We start from the raw sequence: 7,426 nt of genomic DNA on the forward strand, positions 1-7,426 counted from the left end.
AGTTAATTGTTGCCGCCAATTAAATACAACTACATGTCCTCCCATCCCCTCCTCCCTCTCCCCTTCCCTCCCCTCCACCCCTCCCCTCTTATCTCACCTACTTCCCTACCCCTTCTCCCCTCATCTCCTATCCCATATAGCTCTCTCACTCACTAATTAGAGTGGGATGGCGGCAGCAACTAAGAAACAGCTATCATATGCCCGGACGCTCACTCTTATAACTCACATACACATTTTCAACATTCTCTTCCTGCCTCACACTGCACATCCGTTTCTGCTTTCACATCCATCACCAGTATTATCCTCTATCTGTCTATCTATCCATGCATCTATCTACCTGACTGTATGTATCTATCTGTTTGTCCATCCATCCATCCACTCATTCATTCACACATCTATCCTATACATTTATTCAACATCTATCTACTATATTGGTATCTATTCATCTGTCTATCTTTCTATCTGTCTGACTACTCACCCATTTAACTTTCTCCCAGCAATTTAATCAGCTTACAGCCGAACTCTGAAACGTTAATGTGATGACTCTAAGTACACAGCCACAATAACAATCACTTTCATAATAAAAGAATCAACAGGAGAACACTAACGCACTCCTGCCAGCGACGAGAAGTGGAATAAGAGCCAAATGGGGAATAATAATCAGCCTCCTCTTCCCAGCAGAGAAAAATGCCATAGCTCTTCACATAAACACTAAGAACCCGTATTATCCTCGCTGTGTGTAATGTCGGTAACAGCGCGCTACGGACAAGGAGCCTCAAGGAAGCTTTATTATTCCAGGGAGAGACGGATAATATTACACAGCACCAGATATTATTCCAGGTACTTCCTACTTTAAATTGCCCCTCAGCTGTAATAATTATTCGTTTAAGTCTCTCCTTCTCTGCTGTTCTGTTCTCTTCCAGCTAAAGCCTGAGGAGTTAATTTAGGTGAGACTGAATTATAGGAAGACGAGGTGTTAATACTGTCACCATTAACTCGCTCAAGATCGGGGTAACTCTATTATTCTGTGTCTGCTACTGCCATGCGGGTTTATTCAGCTGAGTGAGTCACAGGAGCCTGAGAGTGTTAATAATGTCTAGATGAACCCTTTCAAAACGGTGATGCCTCTTTTTAAATTTCATTCTTGTTACTACCAAACATTTTACTCAGCTGAGAAGAGCGTCCCTGGAAGGATTAACGACGGCTGTATCCAACATCTATTAAAGAAAAAAAAAACTGTCCTATTCCAACTATAATCGTCTGGAATGGGCAACGGTATAATAAACCATCGTACTGAAGGTGTTACGGAGCCCTGGCACAGTCGCTACATGGTGGGTCCGGCGCAGAAATTACGGGATGGGTTCACAGTCTGCTTACATCATTAATTGCCCTGCACACCCAAGCCTTGTCACGTAACTCTAAATCTTGGGGGACGACTAGTGTATCTTTATTTATTTATTTTTTTTTTTTACTCGCCTCTCGACATCTGAGGATAGAAAAAAAATGGGTAATGAGTGTAGAATAAAGGAAAAAGCTGGTGTATGGTGCTGACGGCATGTAGAACGAAAACCACTTTAATGTAACGTGAAAACAGCCCTAATGTATAAGAAACTCACTTTAATTTGGACAGAAAACGACTTTCATGTAGTTAGAAAACAATTTTACGAGTAAGCAGCACGAAAACAAAATTTTTTATTTTAATGTAGCATCATAAAAACGACTTGCAGTACCGCGAAAACTACTTTAATGTGACCAAAAAAAAAAAAAAAAAAATAACATACCTCACCTATGCACAGTGGGCCTGTTGGCTGTAAGTATAACACCTGTAAGTGCCAATGTTTTACAGGGTTTTCATTCATCTGAGACTAACGCATGGTTTGTATACCTTTATTAATCGTTTCACATCTACACAGAGTCAGAGTTTGTTCCCCAGGCTGGCGGGTGGGTGGGGGTGTATCCTGGAGCAGCCTCTAATCGTGCAATTTTGTGGAATAATGACCACAGATATGAACCTTATTTTTCTGAAGGTCTCATAAAAATTAGGACAGTGTGAAACAGACCATCTCAACATTCACCGAAAATTTTTACAAAGACCGGCCAAAGTATTTTTTTAAATTGTCGTCACACTGAACTTACTTAACTTAGGATGTTTCTGAGTAGTTCACTTGATTGGACACCCTTTCAAATATAGAAACTGCCACAAATGAAAAATTTGGTAGATTTTTTTTTTAAAGAGATTCTATATGGCCGATTCGCTTGGTGATATCTGGTACAGCTGTAGCCATATGCAAAAAGCGTGACGTAGAGCTTTGACAGGAATTACGTCAAGGCTTGCCCAGTTGATTTTAGTGGAAAGCAAACAACAAAACGAATATCACTTCATCCAGGCAAAAGAAGAAAATACGGTGGAAAGTGCCGAATGTGAATAACATGTGTGTTTAACATTATTTTCATCTAAAACTACTCGTCTCGCACACTTTCCGCTCGCTCGCACATGCTCCACACCTTCGTATGCACACCTGTTACCTATTTCTTTTTACACTGATGACGAATTTTACATTTTGGTGAAGTTATTACCATACTATTTCGTTCAGCGATTATATATAACCTACAGTGACCGAAAGAACTAAGGGCATAAAGTATATAAACACTCTGTTCGAAAACTATCCCGTAGGTACACAACATTTTCCGGAGAAGCCAATATTTTTAAAAGGTTTTATATCGCGTAGGGTGGTCGCGGTGGTCGTGGAATATTCAATGATCAAGTCACTCACTGAATTGCCTACAAAACTGTTGGTAAACATCTGGAATCTCCCGCTGACAACGAAGGCAACAGGCAAACGCTAATGGTAAAGAGCTACAGTTAATTTGTCTTCACCTGACAAAATTCCTTGGCTCCTTTTCTCTGACACCAAATGCAGTCAGACTGAAGAACTGATGTGACTAGTAACTAAGGAGACTCATTCCTACCTGAGAGAGAGAGAGAGAGAGAGGGGGAGGGGAGAGGCACTCACGCGGGAATAAAAACGCTTTGACGGGGATGAGGGGAGTGTGGTGAGTGTATGTGTGTGTGGGAGGGACACGCAAACTGCACCAGAAGTAACTGGCAAAGTTTAATAATTGTCTTGAACTTTGTCACAAAAATTTTGTTTAATTCCTTTAGCACGGGGATATCCTTTTTGCTGTACTTTAGCCATTACCAGACGATTTTATTCAGCACAGGACTGACTCTGAAATGGAAGGGTTGGATAAGGGTTGGATACAGTGCTCATTGATCCCTTCACTCACAGGAGGCTCGGGTAAATTGAACAAAATCGTCTGGTAACGTAAATAATCAAGGCATCATCGTACCAAATGGGTTATATCTATTTGTAAGATTTCAAGATGTGTGATGGAGAGGGACAACTTCATGTGGTGGCACCGTTGTGGCGAGGCGGCTCAACTGCCCGAAGATACAAACGTCCCTCAACTTCTTCTTTGTCCTCTGAAAGAAGGATCATAGCCTTCAGGAAACCGGCAATATAACCTGCAGTCCCCCGGATTAACGTTTGAGACGAGTCTGAGGCCACCGCCACCACCACCACCACAACAACAACAAATAATAATAATAGGCACCACAAAGACAAACAAATATATAAAGAAACCAAAGTAAAATCCCAAGTTTCCATTTCCGGTGAAGGTAACAACTGTAATACCAGGTGTAACAAATATATCCTGATTTTACAGTGGCACAAACTAAAAGAATCGCAATCATAACTTCAGCATGTGGGTAATAATCTGGCTGGAGTAATCATAATCTAGCATTTAACTTAGCACGACACGTATTTCTCACTCTAATCAAACTCATACCAGACGATTTTACCCAAGTTAGGAAAAACCTCAGGTAGCGATGAGGTAAATGAAGGCCGTATCTAACCCCTCCAATTCGAAGCGTTTCCCCAAACCTAAAGTCGTTTACAGGAAGCAAGAATACAATGACAGGGACGTCAACGCAGTCTTAGTTAAATAAAATCGTCTGGCGTTAACTAGAATACAATACTGAATTTGTCCCGACCATGAGGGGGTTAATGGTACCAGTATACTCAGGCTCCGATGACTCACCCCGAGCCGAATAAAATCGTCTGGTGCAGGAAGGAATTGAGTACTAGATGTATTCCGACCATGAGAGAGAGAGTAAAAGAATTGCTGTTAAGGATTGGGGGACACGAAGTCTGTTGCTCAAATGGCAGAACAGTGGATTCTCGGGAATGTCAGAGAATGGATGAGCATAGGGTGGTGAAGTACGGTATACAGAAGTGAATGAGACGGCAGGGAGGGCGTGGAAGACCAAGAAGTAGGAAGAATGATAAAACAAGTGAATGTGTGACTAAAGGAAGTATGGAAGTTGATGAAGCAATAATAATAATAATAATAATAATAATAATCCACCAGGGACAGACATGGGTGGATGAAGTATACATGGATAGCACATAACCAGTGTTTTAACATCCACTTCCCCCATTTTGTTCTTTTAACTTGGGAGGGGACGATGAAATATTATCACACAGGTGTTCTGAAGCACTCTTGTTCCTTGCTTTCGTGTATTCAGATCTTCCTGTGAATGCAAGAAAGCGCTCGGGATATATCGTGTTTCCTTTCCTTGTGGATATCAGCATATCTATGAATCACGTGTTATTAAGTGATTTAATTGCATATATATATATACACTGGATAGATGTATATGTAAATATGTATAAAGGCTTGGTGATGAAGCCGACGGTTAAAAACCAACATACTGCATATACATTTCCATCAGAATAATGAACGCTGCACAATTTTCCCGTGTAGCTACATTCAAAACATTAACATGAACAGGAAAATACAAAAAGCAAAATAAAACGCTGAAAACATTTTTCCAGGCAATTACATTAAGAAAACTGAACACACACACACACACACACACACACACACACACACACACACACACACACACACACACACAAATCATGTACACAGCTTCCCACACAGCTACACTGAAATATAGTAACCTAGAGACATTTAATAAAACCATCAGAAACAGACCGAAACCAAACGACCCGGAGCGTAAATGACACCGCCCTACACACCGCTAACGAGCCAGTGAAATGTAAATAGCCGCTACAGACATACGGCCGCCGCTACACTACGCCAGCGGGATGAAGTCGCGTAGGCAATTAATGCTAAAACCCATTAAAAAAAAGAACGAATTATAATTTTCTTACTTAGTTATTTTCAGACGGTTTCATTCAACTGGGGAAAATCTCAAGTAGTGAAGGGGTTAACGAAGGCTCCATCTATCTCCTCCCGACCGAAAAATTTCCCCCAAACAGAATAAAATCGTCTGGAGATAGCAATAATAAAAAGTACATCGACGAACTCATGAGGTCTCCCCCCCATCTCTCTCTCTCTGTCCAGACGATTTTATTCAGCTTCGGAGAGACCTTTCGAACCGGGGGGGTTAGATACGGCCTTCATGATTAACCCCTTCACTACCAGGTGGCTCCCTGAAGCTGAATAAAATCGTCTTGTAGCAGGAAAAATAAAGTACAAAATGGAGGTCATCGAACGGAAAAGGTTAACTGGAAAATGTACGAAAATTAAGATGTAACAGATTTTTACTCCGTGATGAAAAAAAAAAAAAAAAAAACTTACCCACGCTATATAGAAAAAAAAAAGTCGATTCCCCCAAACAGCTAAACTACACACAAAAATATTGTTTAATGAATCTTTTTTTTTTCTTTTTTCTGGCTGTTACGCAAGACCGCGCGCATTATGCCGGGTGCACGCACTTCAAAGGCACGCAACGCACACAACCACGGAGTGAGGTGAGGTTAGGTGAGGCCATGGACACTGAAAGCAGTACTCTCATTATTATTATTATTATTATTATTATTATTATTATTATTATTATTTGACATTATTATTCTTGTTATAGTCTGTTGGTTTTTATGGGAAAAGATCACTGACCCGTTTCTGTTCGGTATATGGTCAGGTGCTGTCAGATTCCAGGATAAATTTGACTAGTAACCAAGGAGACCCAGTTTTACTTCGTAAGTAAAGTTCATGGAATTTCACGCAACCACGACTCAGCATTTAAGTTGCGATGATGGACAAGTTCCCTCAGATGAAAATAAATCAGTTAAGGACGATTTTATTCAGTTTGCAACACCCTCGCAGTGAAGATGAAACTAGTACGTTGTATCTATTGTACTCTTGCATATAACACGATTATTTTGATTATTATTATTATTATTATTATTATTAATAGCTTCGGACAGGACCCCAGTAATGAAGGGGTTTTTGAAGGCTGTATCTAGCCCCGCACGTTAGAAAAGCCTCATGAGCTGAAATGAAAATTCTGGAGAAAGCACGTGTTAAAAAATAATAATAATAATAATAATAATTGTAAGGGGCTGGCAGGACCGTATTATCGGGAGCTCAAGATCAGGAGCTCAAGTTGCTTTCTGACCCCTCTTCCTTATCATCTTAAATCAGCGAATAACACGTAAGCATTCACCTGTATAACTGCAAAGACCTGAGCCACACATTTGCTGCTGCCCCAACGAGAGGGAAAAAAGCGGTTCATCACTCACTGAATATTCTGAAACCTGTCTTACCTACTCCATCATTGCACTTACATACACCTTACCTACAGCTCCCGGTACACTTACTGCACGAATATTGTTGCATTCACTTTGGCACATAGAATTAAGTAGAGTATTTCTCTACAGTGTGGTGAAAAGGTTACAGAGAAGTCGAGCTATTTGTGACTTGTATTTGTGCAGTTAAGACTGTGGTTATGTTTTGCTAGTTTTATCTATTCTTCACATAAAACGAGGATTTATTCACTCATATACAAAACTTTCTTCCACTTGACATACGCAGCTTCACTCATTTTCTTTTTCTTTCCACATACACTGCTTACTGCTCTCTCGCCACTACATTATATAATTTCTGCTTATACCTCATCAACACAGCTGTCTACTCAGTCCTCATGCTTTTCATAGCGTTCTTCACTCCTGCTGCTGATGCCTTCTAGAGCACCATGTTCCATTGTTGTGCAAAAATCAGACCCTAACTTGTTTACCATGACTCGGCTCTTGCTGCATTCCAGCTCATTATAATTATCATTGTTTCATCAGATTTACCTTTTATTTTTATTTTTATTTGCCTGTGTTAGCATTCTTTCATTATCAATTACTGTATTATTCCACAAAGTTACATCATCATTACCCCGACTCATCATTATCCGAACCGATCTTTTTCCACCTGATTTACTGTATACTGGGTAAAAGACAAAGTGCACCATAAATTTAATACACACATCACTTTGAGCCAAATATAAATCAGTCTGATAGGCCAGGGTTTACATTCATCGAGGTTAACTGATTTTTACCTCACCTCTTTT

This window comes from Coenobita brevimanus, chromosome 6, assembly GCF_032717465.1.
Source record: "Coenobita brevimanus isolate Jiangsu-jjx chromosome 6, ASM3271746v2, whole genome shotgun sequence".
Lineage (NCBI taxonomy): Eukaryota > Metazoa > Arthropoda > Malacostraca > Decapoda > Coenobitidae > Coenobita > Coenobita brevimanus.